This window comes from Danio aesculapii, chromosome 18 (assembly GCF_903798145.1).
Source record: "Danio aesculapii chromosome 18, fDanAes4.1, whole genome shotgun sequence".
Lineage (NCBI taxonomy): Eukaryota > Metazoa > Chordata > Actinopteri > Cypriniformes > Danionidae > Danio > Danio aesculapii.
This window is the reverse complement of record NC_079452.1, coordinates 6,434,651-6,454,343: the sequence shown is the minus strand read 5'-3', so window position 1 is coordinate 6,454,343 and position 19,693 is coordinate 6,434,651.

Below are 19,693 nucleotides of genomic sequence, written 5' to 3'. Positions count from 1 at the left end.
ATGACAACGATAAGTAATCATTGCAATTCAATGGCCAAATGTTAACAGATGAGGAAATCCAAATTGCAGAGACGTAGTAGGTTAATTCCGTTTACTTGAACATTAATTTCATGTATCATAGAATGGAAAACAGGATCGTGGAATTGTGTGTAAAAATGTCCATATTTAGTAAAATTTTATTTTATTTATTTTTATTTTATTCATAATTGTAATATAATATAGTATCTTTAATGCAATATAATGTGCAAGTATAGTTTTGTATAGCATAATTATATTATAATATATATTTGAAGTAGTACAAGTACATAGTTAATGAACAATTAATTAAGCATGACTTTCTTTCAACAGGGCCCCAATTACACTAAAATGCAACTTTTTTCTTTCTTTTGGTCTTTCTTTTTTTGTGCGTATAGAATCCTGCGAAAGCACCGTCAGAACCCACACTTCCTGCGTCCCTGAACCACATAGTGACTCTCATCATAGTGACTCTCATCATCGTCTTAAAGAGAGCTGCAGTAAATTTCCTTATAAGGCATGAAGTTATTGCGCTTGAACCATTTTTGGAAGTTCCCTTGATTTCAAAGGGTCTTGTTTTTGAAAGTTTGACAATCTTTCAGACATTTGATGACCTTGTTTTGTATTTTAATTCTTAGAAGCATTTCAGTGGTCTGGCAGATGCAGCCGATGGGCAGTTTACTGGACTAAACGCCTTTCCACTCACAATCTTAGATAAACCAAAATGTGTGCCCCTTAAATGACTTACAATCGGGTCATCTCAGTTAAATCTTGTTATATGTGACTCATATATCAGATTTAGTAAATGAGCTGAAATTAAATTAAACATAATTACATTTTTTCATCAATTTATGAATTAGTGAATTGTGCATAATGACATGTGCACATGAAATAGGTTACAAAAATTGCAGCTCCATTTTAGAGAATTTGAATTAGCTACAATTTAATATTATTTAACTATGCACTACTGTTCAACATAATTCAGAAACTAGACGCTTGTCAGATCTGGAAAACTGACCACTGACCAAAACTGAATTTGAATTAGCTACAATTTAATATTATTTAACTATGCACTACTGTTCAACATAATTCAGAAACTAGACGCTTGTCAGATCTGGAAAACAAAATATGCCTGTAAGAGTGAACACTGTGTATTTTGTAGCCTTCAAAGAAAAGTTCTTCCACGGACCACATTTTCGGGTTATAAAGCATTTTAATGGGCTCTGAGACTGCTGGGTCATGCCTGAATCACACGCTGTCTTTAATACACGGCCAACTGCTGCTACCCTAAAACATGTTCAGACTGCATGCATGTGGGTCTCCACAGGGGAGAGTCTTTTATAGATGAAAGCATAAAAGCCAACAACTAAGGAGACCAAATCATGTCAAAATTCAAGCTATAAACACATTACCACAACTTGAGGTGGGCCATGGGCACTATAGAGTCTGTGACAATATCTTAATGGTCATTCTAATGTGTCATTTTTCATGACCAAGACAAAGATTTTTGTTGTAAATGTAACAGAGGGCAACTAGTAGGATCTGTGCAAGTAAACTTCACTCCCTGGGCCTCAAGAGGTAAACTGGTAACTAAAGTGTGCTTGTTAGTCTGCTTGCTTGCCATGCTAGAAACATCAGTTAACATCTCACTTGTAGTGGTGCAAGTAAAACCTGAGGGGTTATTATATTAGCTTCTTTTCCATTGTCGGGGCAGTTTGAGACAAGCATTTTGACCATACCTGTCAACATTGGGATGTGGAAATAAGGGTTATGCCCACCATAATAAGGGATTACACCCCCCCCCCCCAATCCCTCTTAAAAATTCCCTAATTTACTAAATAGGTTCTTCATTGTAAATAGTTAAACGGTCAGTAATATGTTTTATTATTATTTACAAAATAAATAATAGTATACATTAGCAGTAAATAAATTAGCAAACAGTTCAGTTCATTAAAATTTATAGCTATTATAAAGAATTAGAATCAAGTTATCAAATTCCACTGTGTACAAATTTCTTCACTGTATAACTTACACATTTTGATGAAAGAGCAACGAATGAATCGAACAATAAATAAGTCACTTTAAAAATGCACACCTCTAACGTTATAATGAAAGCATTCAATTGCTTTCGTAACTTTTTATGCTCATTTAGGAAAAAATTTGCTGTGTAAAAAAAAAAAACCCACCACGATCGACATATTTAGATGTTATTATTATTAATTATGTGTACATGTCTGTTCAAACACACTCCCAAAACCCAGACTTTCGCTCCTGTTCAAATCGTGTGTACAGAATCTTTTGGGAAACAGCATCTATTTATCACTTTTTTTGCAAGTCTGACAGTCACGTACAGCTATTTGACTGTTTTGAGGATTGCATAGGAGGGGCGACGGCACCTGTAATGAAAAGGAAAGGGAATCCTGCCGTTTTTATATTTATTTCAAAGTGTTTTCATGCCTAAATAAAAGGAAAGTACAGAACATACTTACATTTAAGAGCAAGGGGGGGATCAGCTCTTTAATTTTTGATGCCACCCTTCAGAGAAAGACTGAAAATATGGGAGAAATATAGGAAAATACCTTTACGGGATGATAGTGGGATAGAACTGTAAAATATTGGAGAATCCCATTAAAGACGGGAGGGTTGATCGTTATGATTTTGACTGGTCAGTAATCTTGGACCTCAAATAATGATCATGCTGTGTTTGCTCTGTTGGACCAGAAGCTTCACTGTACTGCTTTAAAACCATAAACTGTAAAAGATATGGACATAGTATCTGTGACGTCACCCATACTGTAGGTTTCTAAAGAGCGCGAATGAAGCTACAAGTAGGCGTGGCCAACTGTCACCATTTTGTTTACCAAAAAAGGCCAAAGAGGCAGAGTGTCTGTGGCGCTAAAGATGCCTGCCAGCATTTTGCTTAGATGGGCTTTTGTATGTCACTGTATAACAACATTTCAGACGAAACTGCTATGTTCCATAGCCTACAGTAGCTAATTTGTCAGATTCTGGAGTGTATTTGAGTTCTAAAGAAAATTATAAATGATAAATTACCACAAGTAAAACAAAAACATCTATAGATATAGTATGTAAGTATATAATTTCACTCACCTGGGAAATGGAGGCAACTTGAATGGTTTGTGAGCACAATAAAGTGCACACAGCATGCCATTTTATCTGATAATTGTAAAAAATAATTCCAAAAGGTGATTGAATGTGTAAAGCCACATAAAACAAAACAAAAAATCTACGTATATGCCGAGTTCAGCTGCTAATAAGCCAGAATCAGCTGAGGTGACATGACCGTGACTAGTGAGACTTGTGAAGCTGTTACTAAAGTGGCCACACCCTTAATTATGCAGACTTAATATAACTTGATAAAAATGAAACAGCTGAGTTATAAAAAAAATCACCCCCTCACAGTTGTCATGAAGGGTAATATTAGTTATATACACCAATACCATCTTTTGTACCAGGCTATAAACATGTTTTTAGCAGTTGAAAATTTCTGCAATTTAACATTGCAGTCAGTGAACATCTGGAGTTCCTAGAGCCAGCACCCACAGGTGAGTCGATGAAATGCAGTTTCAGTTACTTCTGTATTGGCTTCACGAGAGAGAGTGGGATGTTGCCGCTTGTTTAAAACCCACCTTTGCATTTCTGGAGAAGCTTTATACAGTTTCACCAGTGTGAAGAAAATGAATGTAAACTACAGAAGAAAACAAACATTTGTCTTTGACATGTATACCAGTTAACAGTAATGTATTTATTTTTTGTTAGTAGTCCATGTCAAACAGCAGTATTTCACACAAACACAGAAAAAGCACACTTGTTTAACCTCTGCTTCCATGATTCATTTCATTTCCTATAACAGGTATTCACAAAGTACATGAACTTCATTGACATAACAGTTTAAACCTATAGGGTTTAATATAATGTTGGCACATTCATTGCAGCTTTAACTCGTCTGGGTAGGCTTCTCACAAGGTTTAGGACTGTGTTTATGGGAATGTTTCTGGAAGCACATTTGTGAAAAAGGCCTCATACACAGACTCAATTAATCTCAGAGGCCATCACCAAACTGTTCCCACTAAAGTGAAAGCCTTAAAATGGCCAAAATGGCTTTGTATGCTGAAGCATTAAGAGTTCTTTCCACTGGAACTAAGGGGTGAAGATCAACAAAATATGGACTCAAACAACCCCACACCATAATCCCCCCTACAACAAACAACTGGCTTATGCAGTCAGTCAAGAATTGTTCTTCTTTTAAATGCCAAACACAGGCTTGTCCATTGGATTGTCGGACAGAGATGTGTGAACATGACTCCACTGCTTTAGAGTCCAATGGTAGCATGCTTTACACCCGTGCATCTGATAATTTGTATTGCACAAATGTTTACAGCCACCTTTAAAAGGAAGGAAGCATTGCTTAATATACCATAAATAATGTCTCTCTTAACGAAATATGACGTCAAAACCCAATTTAAGATTTCTGTTGTGTAAACAAATCAAAAAAATGTTTTTGGACATCTTTAGCTGCAGAGTGCATGATGACAAAAGGATGTACTCAGGGAGACACAGATGTGCCTGCATTTATTGTGAAATCCACATTGAGAAAAGAAACTCTAAATAATAAACATGTTGATGCTTGTCAGCATCTGTTTTTACTGCTGCAGTGACCATAAATAGAGAAAACTGGACAGTGTTTTCACACTTAAGCAGGTCGCACACCAGACGCACCGTTTGGCAGCATGCCGTGTAGTGCCACGCAGCGCCATACATTTCAGAGTTCTAAACATAGGTTTCTATCAGGGTACACACACCGGCGCCGCAAGTCGGCGGCTGTCCGCAGCACCCAGCCACGACTCAGGACATTGTTCCTTTCTCTGCCGTGCCACAGAGTGCCATCTGATTAGTTTTATGTTAAATATCATGTGAATGTCCGCGTCTGGTGTGCGATACTTTTACTGTCATGTGCGCACCGTGTTGTGGCGCCGTGTTGCGGCGCTTCTGGTGTGCGACCTGCTTCAGGCCCACACTAATACGTTTTAGTTTTAAAACAGCATTTTAGAATAAAAACAATCCACATCCACACTGGCGTTTCATCTAGAGTTTCTGAAATGATCTCTGCCACACTATACCGCTGAAAACACACATCACGTGATCACACACACTCTGGCATGCGCTGCAGCGTATGCGGACATCTGGGCCCTAGGCAGTCAGCAGGTGCTTTGAGCATACCTCCCCAGTTGAGAGCAGCGCACATCAGACAGTTCATCAAGAATCTACCGCTGGATCTCATCTCACTAAAGTTGCTAAACCTGATATTTCATTAATCTTGTGTTTATCTAATGACTCTTTGGTCTTTTGAATCTTTTACTTGTTCTCATGTAACTTGTTTTGGCTGAGCACAAAGATAAGTTACATACAGTGAAGATGATGGTCATATAAAAATGTAGCTACATGATGCCTCAACATTATCAAAATGAAAATAGGCAATTCCTTATATCAAGTTTTCATTTTATAGTAAAGATAGTGAGACAACATTGCCAGGGTGCTGCCAATGACGTCATAAAATACACTGTTCCCTCTGAAGATTTAACTGGGCATTTGTTTTTCATATTAAACTTGCAAAGTCTGAACTTATAATTAAAGGATCCAAGACTAAACGTTGTATTTAGGAAAAAGCCCCAATCAGGTAGTCGAATGTCTGCAGCCATGCCTCTAGCTGCATCCCAAATGGCACACTATACTCTATGCACTCATTTACTATGTACTTATGCACTTACACACTCAACAGCATAGTACATGTATGTATTGTCATCCCAAATGGAGCACTAATGTTATTTTACTAAGCGGATATTTAAACCGTTTCCCTGATGACGTTTGGCGGTTTCCAAATCAGTGAAATAAATGACCAAAATATCAAATAATACCTGCCATGAGTATAACCTCATTCACCATCGGGAGGCGTTATAATCACTCTCGTAGGATAATTTTGCTTTCACCGTCCAAAATAAATAAAGTTATCCAACATGTGCGCCATGATAGCTCCGCCCCTTCTGCTTGAACACTTGAACACTCTGGGGTAGTGTGGATGGAAGGTGTAACCGTAGTTATGTATAAGGAAATGTATGTCTTAAAACAATGTAAAAGGGACTTTAGTCAAAGGGATGTTGGTCTTCACTACTGTGGATTTCACCTGAGAAGATATCAAGTGAAATCTACATTGAGAAAAGAAACTCTAAATAAAAAAATGTATGCATCCACTATAAATAAAAGAAACAGGATAGTGTTTTCACTCCTACAGTAGTTCATTCAACCCATTCAAACTCTCTCAGTAGGGTTCACCCCCCTCCCATCATACTGAGGACCACTTTTCACACCATATGATGTATATAAGGTACATTTATTTATTCATTTTCCTCTGGCTTTGTCCCTTATTTATCAGGAGTCACCACAGAGGAATGAACTGCCAAGGTACATTTATTCATTCATTCATCCATTCATTTTCTTTTCGGATTAGTCCCTTTTATTAATCTGGGGTCGCCACAGCGGAATGAACCACCAACTTATCCAGCATATGTTTTACCTAGCGGATGCCCTTCCAGCTGCAACTCATCACTGGGAAACATCTATACAGACTCATTCACACACATACACTACGGACAATTTAGCCTACCCAGTTTACCTATAACAGGTTTTTGAACATGGGGGAAACCGGAGCACCCGGAGGAAACCCACGCGAACACTGGGAGAACATGCAAACTCCACACAGAAATGCCAACGAGGCTTGAACCAGCAACCTTCTTGCTGCGAGGTGAACGTGCTACCCACTGCGCCATCGTGCAGCCCGGTTCATTCATTCATTTATTAATATTCCTCAAGCTTAGTCCCTGATATATCAGGGGTCTCCACAGCAGAATGAACCACCACTCTGGTATATGTTTTACATAGAGGATGCCCTTTCAGCACAGTTCACAGTTAAGGTACAGTTAAGAATAAAAAAACTGTAATAATTGATGAAGACTTCAAACTACATCACTACCAGTTCTTACAAACAAACAAAAAAGTTTTTAACTGCATATTTGTCAACTACCCATATGTAGGGGTCTGGATGCAAACCTGGCACAGTGCAATCAGAGCTGCATCCAATGCTTTATAATGGGCTCACCTAACCCCACGCCTAACCCTACCCCTCACTGATGACTCTAGCTCAGTTGTGTACCTTGTGTGTGATATTGCATCACTTAGAGATGCAGTCTCAGCTTGCATCATAAAGGCTGCATCCAGATACTATTGCATATATGACTTATAATCGTGTAGATGCAGGTAAAAAACATTAACAAAGGCACATTAACCCTCCCCTGACTTTTAGTTCCACCTTCCTTCCACCTTTGTTTACGACTTCTCCTCAAACCCCAGCTGGCTCACTTGCAAATGAAGCCTGGACAAAGCCTGAATAAGCCTCAGAAGTGACCATGGAAGCACTGTTGGCCCTGGCATTCACTAACACATTTGCTTTAGCCCTGCCAGTATAAATGTAACTATTGATGCTGTGATTAAGAGGTAGTGAGGTTTGGGGTTACACCCCATTCAGACAGGGCGTCAGCGCCAATGCTTCCCATTCACTTTGGGTGGGATAGAAAGGCTTACATATTATTTTGGCTAGGGTTGCCCCCTAATAGTCGGTTGTGGGGGGGCAGTATACAATTATACAACAATTGTATATGCACTGCTAATAAGCAAGCTGAACATGGGCAGCATAGCTAGTTGTTGATTGTGCAGTTTGCAGTTTAAGTGCTGAATGCTCTGCGTGTTTTAAAGTTTTTGACAGTTGGGGTGTGCTTTTTTAGCACTCACGCTTCTGCAGCACCCCAAAGACCTTTAGTGAAAACATGAAGATCTGTACCAAATGTACAAATGTACCTGATAATAATGTCGGGAAGGAAATCAAAAGTGTGGAGTCATTCTATCATTCCAACCCTTTCACATGCAGTCAACTTATTTAAGGCTGGGTTCATTTTGAATAAGAACAGAACACATTGTGCTGTTAGTCTATATTTTAATTGTTTGTTTTATTTGATCTACAGACTTTTTCGCTTGGCAAATTTCTCATCCAATGTTTCATTAGATGGCTCATATTTAGGTCTAGTGGCAGTTATTACCAACCCAGGCTCATTCTGAAAACGTACCTCTACAGATGTGGAAACCACAATATACGTCCCGGCGTTTTCTGCAGTTTTTGTTTTTTGCGAATCCACCAGAGGCCACTGTGTACGCTTTTTGAGATCTCAAATTTCCCTCGTGAGTGCCATCCGCGCCTACTGTTCTCGTGTAAACCCACCAGAGGCCGCTGTCGACTGACTTTTTAACAGACTTTTTGAATGACTGAGAAAACGATCGACTGACCCACCCTCTCCTTCCCTAAACCGAACCAATTTTATCGATTGACCCGCCCACCCACTTCTCTAAACCCAACCAACACGTTTCAAAATCAATCCAAAAAAGAAAAGCCCTTGTCTGAATTTTAGCCTGAATTTTACCTGCCGTCCATATGGAGGAAAGCGGTCAGCTGGTAAGTGCGAAAAGGAACGACGTTACACTGCCCCATAGCGTTCTTTAAAAAAATGAAATTCAGCCATACGTACCTCTGGCTACGTAATTTGTGGTCTCCAGAAACATCTGTAGGGCTACGTTTTCAGAATGAGCCTGTGTTGGTTATTATTGTCCATAAACAACTCTTTTTTTAAGGCTCGTCCTTCGGGCTGACTGTGTTTGCAGCTTTCAGCATTATTCCTCTCAAACCTTTTTAGTTTGTTGTATATTCATTTTGTTGAATTTTGTTTATATATTTGACATTGTTTATATATTTGAAATCTTTAAAAAGACGGCATGCTGGCTCAGTGATTTTATTGTAAGCAAGTTCATAAGTTGTAATTGGTGGAAATTTTAACCTTTTATTTTATCATTAAAAATGATAAATATTCAGCAAAGCTCCGTGCCATTTTTTTTATCTGATACATTAATAAACCTATATTTTTATTTAAAGCTTATTATTATAGTATTTCTGTACAATGTAAAACAGAGTTCCGATGCAAAAACCTCTATGTGAAATTTTCCTCTAAAAGGTTTGTTTTTCTCAGCCTCTATTTATGTTTAGTTATTTCACTTTAAAGGCAATGGAAATAACATTTTCTTTGCCATAAGAGTAGAATTACTGAAGTGACACACAAAAGCTTGAGAAAAATGGTAATTTTAAATGAAAATCTCAGATGATACTTGGTTTTGGCATCTGAACTGTTCAATTTTACAAATGACACACTTCCTCAGCCATTAAACTCAAACTGTTTCCCCCATATTTGCTTAAGTAGGCCTAATTAATGTAATTTAATAAACAGGCAATACGTTAACTAATCAATGAATGACTACTGGTCGACTAAGAAAGTCTTTTGTTCAGGACAGCCCCAGTTTTGGCTATATGTCCTTCATCACTAAGACTAATGTCAGGCTCAGTCTATAGAATATGACAAATTATAACATTTCTGGCTCCAAAATTCTTGTTATAAATAATAAATATGTCAGAATATACATTGTTTCCTGGCCAATCTTCAATTACATGCATGTGTATCATGTATTATTTAAAAGAGAAGAGATAAGTCCATATACAAAAACTCACAGGAAACACAATGAATGTTTGTTATCATAACTCCATCATCCATTCCCCAACATAAATCCAGCTTTCAGCATTAATACCATCACCTCTTTTTCATTTCACTATATTTGAAAGCCGTGAGAGATTCTGTGCTCATTACTGGTCAGTGTCACAGATGTGACAGAACCTACTGAGGCAAATATTTTTTTCTGTAACACTTTACAATAACAGTACATGAATAATGATGTGTTGATATGTAAACTAAACATTACTTTATTATGAACTAATGATGAGTAAATGCTTGCGCTAATCATCAACTAACTTTTACTACAACATAAGTCACATGAGTTCATGTGTGAATAACGGCTACCTTAATAACATATGATTGTTTGTTAATTAATGTATTAATTACCACATTAATTTATGCTCAATTTAACCATCATAAACTCATGACATGCTAATGTATAATTATGACTTTACTTAAAGGGGCACATCATTATTACCTACTCATGAACTGCTTGTCCGTCTAGTGCATTCACACTGAATAACAATAGAAACGTGTTCAATCAACATCAACATTAAGAATGAGTTAATGGTGATGTGCCCCTCCAAGTAAAGTCACAACATAATTATACATTAACAGCTCATGAGTTCATGTTGGTTACATTTAGCTTAAATGTCAAAGTTAATTAATACATTAATTAACAACATGAACTAACAATTAATTAAGATTCTTGTGAACTCTTGTGACTCATGTTCTAGTTAACGTTAGTTCCTGATTAGCGCACACCTTAACTCATCATTAATTCATAATAAAGTAATGTTTAGTTTACATAATAATACATCATTGATCATGTACTGTTATTGTAGTGTTACCCTTTTTTCTTTTCTTTTTTTGCCGCAGGAAGTTGTGTCAAAGATGCACTGCTGATGACACATTTGACAAGATAAAATAACTAAGTTGTGTGATACAATGTATATTGCTGTTAATGACAGCTACACCCTAATTTAAATGAAGTGTCAAAATTGACTGAAATCCCAAACCCAGCATGAGAGGCTAAAATTAATATGTACACTATGTATTTGCATCTAAAATTGTTCAAATATAGGAATTTATGAACTACCATAGACATATTGGCTTGCAATGTTGCTAAACAGACTGACATGTATTAACTTTTATGCATTCCATTGACAGTTTTATGCAAAGAAACATAAGGTACACATTTTATCAGCTCATTAAATCATTAGGAATCAAATCTGTAACTGTTTTCTGACATTTTATCAAGTTTTTAACACAAAATGAATACTATATATTATCCAAGTAGAAAAAAGGTTACATTGGTGGGCATTTTAGACATTTTGTCAACTACATAAATAACTATACCAGTCACAATAAAGTGTTAACTTATATTAAGCAGTAACTTGATAATAATGTTAATTATAATATTAAGCAGACATTAACTACTAATAATCTAATCACTAGTAATTGACAGAGTTGCAAATTTACATTAAATGTCTTGACCCATTAAAGTGTAACTCTAATATAATCAACCTAATCCTTTTAATACTCACTCACACTTGCTGTGGTTTTTACAAAATTCATTAAATGTCTCCAGTGTAAAGCATGAGAAAGTAGTACATGGTGTTGTTTTGCTTAGACTAAATACAATGTTTTTACTGCAGAGTGTGATCACATCGTGAGACTCTGGCCTCTCTGGCAACTTCCTGTGGAAGGAAATGATTGATCTGAAGAGCTGCAAACATCAACCCAGCTCCTTCTCTGAACTCATATGATCCATTAATGATTTTAAAACCTTGTTTTTACCTAATGTATGTTTTTCGAGTTTTACAAACAACTATTTAGATGTAAATGACAAAGGATGAAATGTATTTGAAAAGCTGATCAGTTTTGTATAATAACAATAAGGATGTAAGCTTTAGAGTTAACTTTACTGACATTTAATTTAATGTGTGTACAAAAAAAAAACAATAATAATTTAAACATAATAAATAATGTTATTCATGAACATAATTTATTAAAGTTTATTTAATACTATATAGTTGGGACTGATGTAATGTAATGTGATGTAAGTGTTAATTCAGCTGTAAATGGTCAAAAAATGTGGCAATTAGCATAAAAGTCTTCTTTGGCTTGTATAATTATAGATTATCTGTGGGTTTATCTAAGCAATAATGTTTTATTGTTATTATTATTAATATTTTTGCTCTCAAATTAAAATTATAATAATAATAATAATAAAAATCTTATTTTTGACAAATCAAACTTCCATAAAAGAAAAAAGCTTGTGGCTATTCACTAATAAAATAAACAACAACATCATATTATTCATTCATTATCTTCATCTTTAATAAAATCCCTGTATTATACAGTTTAGAACACTAAATCATTCCTACAACTTTGACAGCTCTGGAAGCTTGCATTGTCTCAAATTATTGAAATGCAAATTCTTCTAGGAAAGGGGATAATGCATATGGATGGACATACAGTATCGCATTAAAAAAGAAACAAAGATACATTGTGGCAAACAGGTTTACAATTGACATTGTAAGAGAAAGAGAGAGATGCAGGCATGACATCAAGTAAAGGTTAACTGACGCAGACGTGATGTTGGTCACTGAAGCTCACGTCTTGGGTCACAGCCAAACCATGCGATGAGCCCCTTCACCCACAGCAGCCGCAAGAGCTCTCACATTACGTCAGAGTGATATCTTCAAGCCTAATCCCAACACACAACCAGCCTCCTTCTCTCTTTCCTTTTATCACTCCTTCCACAAGGCCAATTTGTTGTGGTGGGCCGGCATCTCCAAGTCCCGATCTTGTTACATGAACTTGGATTTTGCTCAAGTGAGTGTTTTGGGCAGCTTCCAAACTGGTAATGGTAAGCAGCATGAACAGCAGTAGAAATGGGAGAAAGAGAGAAATGATAGGGGGGGATGGTGTCAGAAAGTACCATTTTAGCAGAATCTTATAAAATAAGGTTACGATAAAGACTAAAACTGTTTGCACTTTGAAATGTATGGAGTAGGATACAAAGTCTATATGTTAAACTGATTTTCTATGTTTAAAGGGGCTGTTTAAAATAATAAACATTTTAATAATGAAATAAGAAAAATAGCTAATTCCCTCTCTTACCTTTAGCTTATTCCCTGATTTATCAGGGCTCACCACAGTGAAGTGAACCACCAATAACTCTCACATTTGCTTTAACAGTGGATGCCCTTCCAGGTAACCCGCAAAGGGTGTGGGTAAATTAGGGTTACTATTAAGGTACACATTACTAGTACCAATTCTGACCCACTTTTGCCCTCAGAACTGCCTTAATCCTTTGTGGCTTAGATTCAACAAGGTGCTAGGAATATTCCCCAGAGATTTTGGTCCATATTGACATGATATCATCATGTAGTTGCTGCAGGTTTGGCTGCACATCCATGATATGAATCCATTATGTGAATTCCACCACATCCCAAAGGAGCTCTATTGGATTGAGATCTAGTGATGGTGGAAGCCATTTGAGTACAGTGAATTTATTGCCATGTTCAAGAAACCAGTCTGAGATCATTTGCGTGGTCATAAAGGTATGGACATGCTCAGCAACAATACTCAGGTAGACTGTGGTGTTGACATGATGTTCATTTGGTACTAATGGGCCTAAAATGTGCCAAGAAAACATCCCCCACACCATTACACCACTACCACCAGCCTGAAGTGTTGAGCAGGATGGATCCATGCTTCCATGTCGTTGACGCCATATTCTAACCCTATCATCCGAATGTCGCAGCAGAAATCAAGACTCGTCAGACCAGCCAACGTTTTTCCAATCCTCAATTGTCCAATTTTGGTGAGTCTGTGCAAATTGTAGACTCACTTTCCTGTTTTTAGCTAACAGGAGTGGCACCAACAACCAAGCCACCTTCAAAGTCCCTTAAATCACCTTTCTTCTCCATTCTGATGCTAAGTTTTAACCAGGGTGTGAATTACAGGGGGGTTTGCCTTTTATTAGTAAAGAAATAATTTTCTCTGATCTGTATCTTAAATAATATTATTAATTAGAATAATAAAAGATGTAAATATACATTTGACCATCCCTATAATGGTTCATACCATTGTGAATGCATGTTTGCGCCAAAAATATTAATTTAGCTGTTTGAAACCGGCAAATCTAGAGCACCAACAGACAGCATAAGTGTTAACAAAACATGTTTTCTGTAAAATAGGCATTTGTACTGTACAGTAGGTGTCCATAAAACTAGATGCATAGTTGCTCGCACATGTAAGTTAAACAGTAAAATAAAAATCATGATCATGATCATATCACCCCAATTTAATCCTCCTTACACTGGCTGCCTGTTAAGTTTCGTATTTATTTAAAAATATTACTTCTTACCTAAAAGGCTTAAATAATCTAGCTCCTGTTTATGTAACCAACCTCCTGTCTCGCTACAATTCAACCCGTTCTTTAAGTTCTCAAAACTCAGGGCTTCTGGTAGTACCCAGAATAGCAAAGTCGAGTAAAGGAGGTCAAGCCTTCTCATTTATGGCTCCTAAACTCTGGAATAGCCTTCCTGATAATGTCAGAGGCTCAGACACACTCTCGCAGTTCAAAACTAGATTAAAGACCTATCCTTTTAGTAAAGCAATCAATGCATCACATAGCGGTATGATGCATAAATGTGCTCCAAAATCTCGTTTATATACAATATGAACAGCAGCTACGCTAATTATTCTCTTTAATCTCTATTTCTACCTGAAGATACTCATCCCGAGGCCCCCGGAGATTATGCAGTGCCATTGATGCGATCCAAGACTTGTGAAGAGATGATCCCACGGTTTCCACAATCCCGGACCAGGCAGTATCCTGAGCAGCTGCTGTGGTGGTCATGGAGGAGTAGAGAGCACGCGTTTGATTCCTGTTAGACTTCAGGGACAGACAAGTCTTCGTTGACTTCCAGGGCTCTCCAGCCTCCGGTGCCATAGGTTTGACGTTTGGCCATAGGAGAAATGGTCGTGCCAAACTGGGCCTGGTTTCTCGCAAGGTTTTTTATCCTTCACTTTCACCAATTGGTGAAGTTTTCTCTTCGCCGCTGTCGCCACTGGCTTACATAGTTCAGGACTTGTAGAGCTGTGCATCAATGGATTTGCTCTTCAGTGTTTGAACTCTCAGCAGTGAGTATTAAACTACACTGAACTGAACTGAACTTAAACTTTGAAAACTGAACCGACTCTGTTTAAATTCACTATAATCTTCTTTGTGAAGCTGCTTTGACACAATCTACAATGTAAAAGCGCTATACAATTAAAGATAAACTGAATTGAATTAAAAAAATATGTGCAGTCTTTATTGGTAATTCAACAATAGGTACACAAATGCAAACTTGTCACTGTTTATTTAATATCACAAATGTCATTGAGAACCCCTAAATATTCCTCAAAACACTGAAAACAAAAGTGTGATTAATAAATTAGATTGGATCAATTGAATTAAATATCTAACTTTGGTTCACTGAGGCAGTTGGACAGGTGTACCGAATAATGTGGCCGGTGAGTGTATGTTGACAGGCACCTATAGTCAGTAAAATATTTGTTGGTGGAGCAATAAAACAAAGTTTACCTTGCTATTTATATTGTTTCAAGGATGTTGTTTGCAACTTCTATGTTGTAAGGTAAACAGTTGCTAACCATATTAAGTGGAAACCAAATTGCTGAATAGTAGGCCACAATTGAAATCAATGCATGAATGAATGGATGGATGGATGGATGAATATAATCTTGCATACATGAATGCTACAGAAATAAAAGTAGAAAATGAATGCAGAGGCCCAGTACACATATACATTACCCAAAGATAAAAACAATAGACAATGCCTGATAAAATGTCTCTGGCCAACAACTAAGTAGTCAGCATTAGGTCATGTTACCTCTGTGCTGTTGGTGCCGAGCTAATCGCCATCATCCGGTGATAAGGATCTTTGAGCCATTGAGAGGACAAGACACGACTGCTGCAGTAAGTAGAGTGAGTCAACTAGACTTAAACCTAAACCCCGTCCACCTCACTGACCTCTGCAGAATCACTGTTTGTGTCACAAGATCGACTGACTGCAGGATGTGGTTTCACTGTGACCAAAGCTTATAATACTTCTGAGTCTGTTATCATATACATCTGGCGAGTGCATTGTAAGGTTTTCTCATAAAGGAAAACGATAAAGTTATTTTCAAACAAATTGATTTCAATAGGGAAGGATGGATTTTCATAGCACAGGTTTATTTTGTTTGTCTCCTATACAATATATAGAAACATAAAGGCAATGGAATGTGTTGCACTTTTTTAATTGTCCTTTTCCACTGTATGGTACGACGTGGTTCCTTTTTGCTACAACTCACTTTTTTGGGCTTTTCCATTGTGTTGTGTAAGTAGTACCTCGTCATTTTTAAGTATCATCAAAGATGAGGTTCCAAGCGAGCCATATCCAGTGGTGGATATGAATAATCATACTCAAGTAAAAGTACCATTACTTGCCCCAAAATGTAGTGCAAGTAGAGTATTTGAGTATTGTGAACAGGGCCGGAGTGGGACTCCTTTTCAGCCCTGCCGTTTAAAGCCTTAGATCGTCCCACCTCAGTTCACGACTGACTATATTAAAATAAGGTCATTTCCTATTTAGTTTCTAATGACACTATCATGTCCTTTTCAAGGACACAGTTCCTTTAGAACTTCAAATGTTTTTCATAAATATGAGAACCTTAAAGGGTAGCTAAATCTCCAACATTGTTCTTTAAAACATCACAATGTCCTTTGCTGCAATTTCTGAATATATATTCTGTGCAAAATTCTTTATATATATATCCAGTCCTTTGTAATGTTGGTCACACACACACAAAAAAATAAAAAATTATAAAAATTTACACCTACATAAGTAACCCAAACAGTAATATATGTCTTAACACTAAAAGTGAAGAAAAAAAAACAAAAAATAAGTTACTCAGGTGAGGTTCAAACACCTGTCGGCAGCATCGTAACCAATGTGCTGACCATTGGACCACAATGGTGCTGTTATGTCAGTGCGTGTGGAAGAAAAATCATTGCACTGTCATCTGCGAGATTGTTTTAACTACAGTATTACTTTTTATAGATGGCTTAATCTTTTTGTCCCCTTTTTAGATTTCTGATCAAATTGTCAGATTTATTAATGTAGTACATCATCTGATTTTCATTAAGCAGGTGTAACATTCATTAATATGAATTATTCGAATACTTATATTCACTAAGGTGCTGCTGTTTGGGGTCGAATGATAGTTGCATCATCGTAAACCTGCAGGCTGCATTTTGCTCACGGGGCTGTGAGAAAATAAATTAAAAGAGTGAGGCTATGGTCAAATAAATAAATAAATGAAAAAAAGTGCAACTGCTGAGAGTGTAAGCAACTAAGGACACCGGCCCTCGCGGCCAAAAAATGGACCGGCCCACCGGGAATTATCCCGGTTCTCCCGATTAGCCAATCCGGGCCTGGTTGTGAATATTACTCAAAGTATGAGTGAAAAGTAGGCCTTTTAAAATTACTCAAGAGTTTTACTTTGTAAAAAGCTGATGTGTGTACCAGTGTCATAGCCAGAGGGGTGTCCACCCCAAAATTTAATTAGCTGCTGGCAGTTCCTGATGCTGATTGACATCTCATTTGTCTAAAGAAGTTTTTGAAGCAATTTTCAAAATAATGACAAACATAATATTTAAAATACGTTTTATAGTTTATTATAAAGTTTGTTTGCTGAGGAACGTTTATCATCTGCTGTGTAAGTTAACGAGAAACCGACGACATCAGTGAACTTCATGAGATCAGAGATCAATTCGCTCTTTAGACAGATAACGCTATACTTCATCTGTGCTAGTATTACATGCACATTCCAAGTATGTAAGTTATTATAGTTAATTTACGATGCATAAATATTTTGTTAATATAAGGAAGTGGTGACGCGGTGGTACAGTGGGTAATGACAATGGATAATATTTATTCGGATAAATGTGTTTGTAACTGGGTGATGCAGTGGTGCAGTAGGTAGTGCTGTCGACTCACAGCAAGAAGGTCGCTGGTTTGAGCCTCGGCTGGGTCAGTTGGTGTTTCTGTGTGGAGTTTGCATGTTCTCCCTGCGTTCGTGTGGGTTTCCTCCGGGTGCTCCGGTTCCCCCCACAAGTCCAAAGACATGTGGTACAGGTGAATTGGGTAGGCTAAATTGTCCATAGTGGATGATTGTGTGTAAATGTTTCCCGGTTGCAGCTGGAAGGGCATCCACTGTGTAAAAACATGCTGGATAAGTTGGCGGCTCATTCCGCTGTGACGACCCCAGGTTAATAAAGGAACTAAGCCGAAAAGAAAATGAATGTTTGTAACTGGATCAGATGTAACCAGACTATTATATTTTTGCACGTAGTCAATTAAACATGAAAAGAAAGGGTGAGATATCAGACTTCTTCATAAAGACGCTCAAACAATGTGCTTTTTTTTTTTTTCAAATCCCGGTCTGTTTGATGTCTGCTATGTTTAATTGCAATATTTTGTAGTTTGTTTTTTTCCTTGTAAATGAATTCAGCATTGTTTTTGCAAATAAAAAATGTAATTCCTTAATTTACAGTGTGAGTACATTGTGTGTGTGTGTGTGTGTGTGTGTGTGTGTGTGTGTGTGTGTGCGCGTGTGTGTGTGTGTGTGTGTGTGTGTGTGTGAGTGTGTGTGGACCCCCTAAAATTGCAGTGGCAAATTCATGTAAAAAGTTGTAGCTCCGTCATTGGTGTATACATGTAATTTGTGGATGCGTGTGTAAACGTAACATTCTGTAGTGCATTTATTGTTTAAGGTTATTTCAGTCATCATACAGTAAACATCTGTCATCTACTTGATCAGTGGGTGTAAAGATTTTGGACATCTTCTTGGACACTTTTATTGCTTCCAAACGGTTTTCTGCATTTATAAAGAACACATGAATTAGGGTAGTTCAGTAAGATGCAATTTACTTTCTATGTGCCATTTGACTTGACATGAATAACAGGACTGATTTTCTAATCCCTATAGACAGGAAAAAATAAAGTACTGACCTCAGGTTTAAGGAAGATAGCGGAGTAAAAGTACACATTTTAAAACTACTTAGTAAATTACAATTTCTGAGAAAACTTACTCAATTACAGTAATTTGAGTGTTTGTAATTTGTTACTTTACACCACTGGCCATATCATAATCAAAGCAAGATATATATATATATATATATATATATATATAGATATATATATATATATATATATATATATATATATATATATATATATATATATATATATATATATATATTGATCGGAGAAAGAAGTGGGCCCCGCAGTGAACAAGGTTCAGTACCCCTGGTGTAGAGGAAAACCAGCAATAGACATTCTGCTGTCTATAAGTAACTTTTGCCATTATATGTCGACTAACTTAAACTGTTAGATTTAGCACAAGAGTTAGAGTTAGTAGGATTTGCGGGCAAGTAGTTATTTATCATCACTGGAATGTCAAAACCTATGAAAAATCTCAAATCCCTATGAAAATCAGGTACATCACAGGTTCTGGCCTGGTTTCCAACAGAGTGTGGGACACACTGACCAATAAGCAAGCTGAGCAAGAAAAGCCCCGTTTAAAAGTAAACAAATACATAATTGTGAAAACAAGGAAGAGGTAGGCATCTGGAGCATGTGGGCATTCTTGGAATGCTAAAGTCTCAGGACAAAGAGCTGCAGTGATGGCGGTCCTGGTCTGACTGCAGGGACACAGCAGTCGCGAGGAAAAAAAATACCAGATTGTGAATGGAGAATTTTTCTCACAGTGAAAAGGGTCAAAGGATTCTAAATGCCCCTTCTTTGGCTGCCCTTTCTCCACATGGGTGTTGTGGGGGTTGAAGAGCCAACATTCTCAGCTTCCTTTGTGCATTAATAATTGTACCAAGATGACAATACAGGTTAATCTCATTGAATTGTGTGTGTTTATTT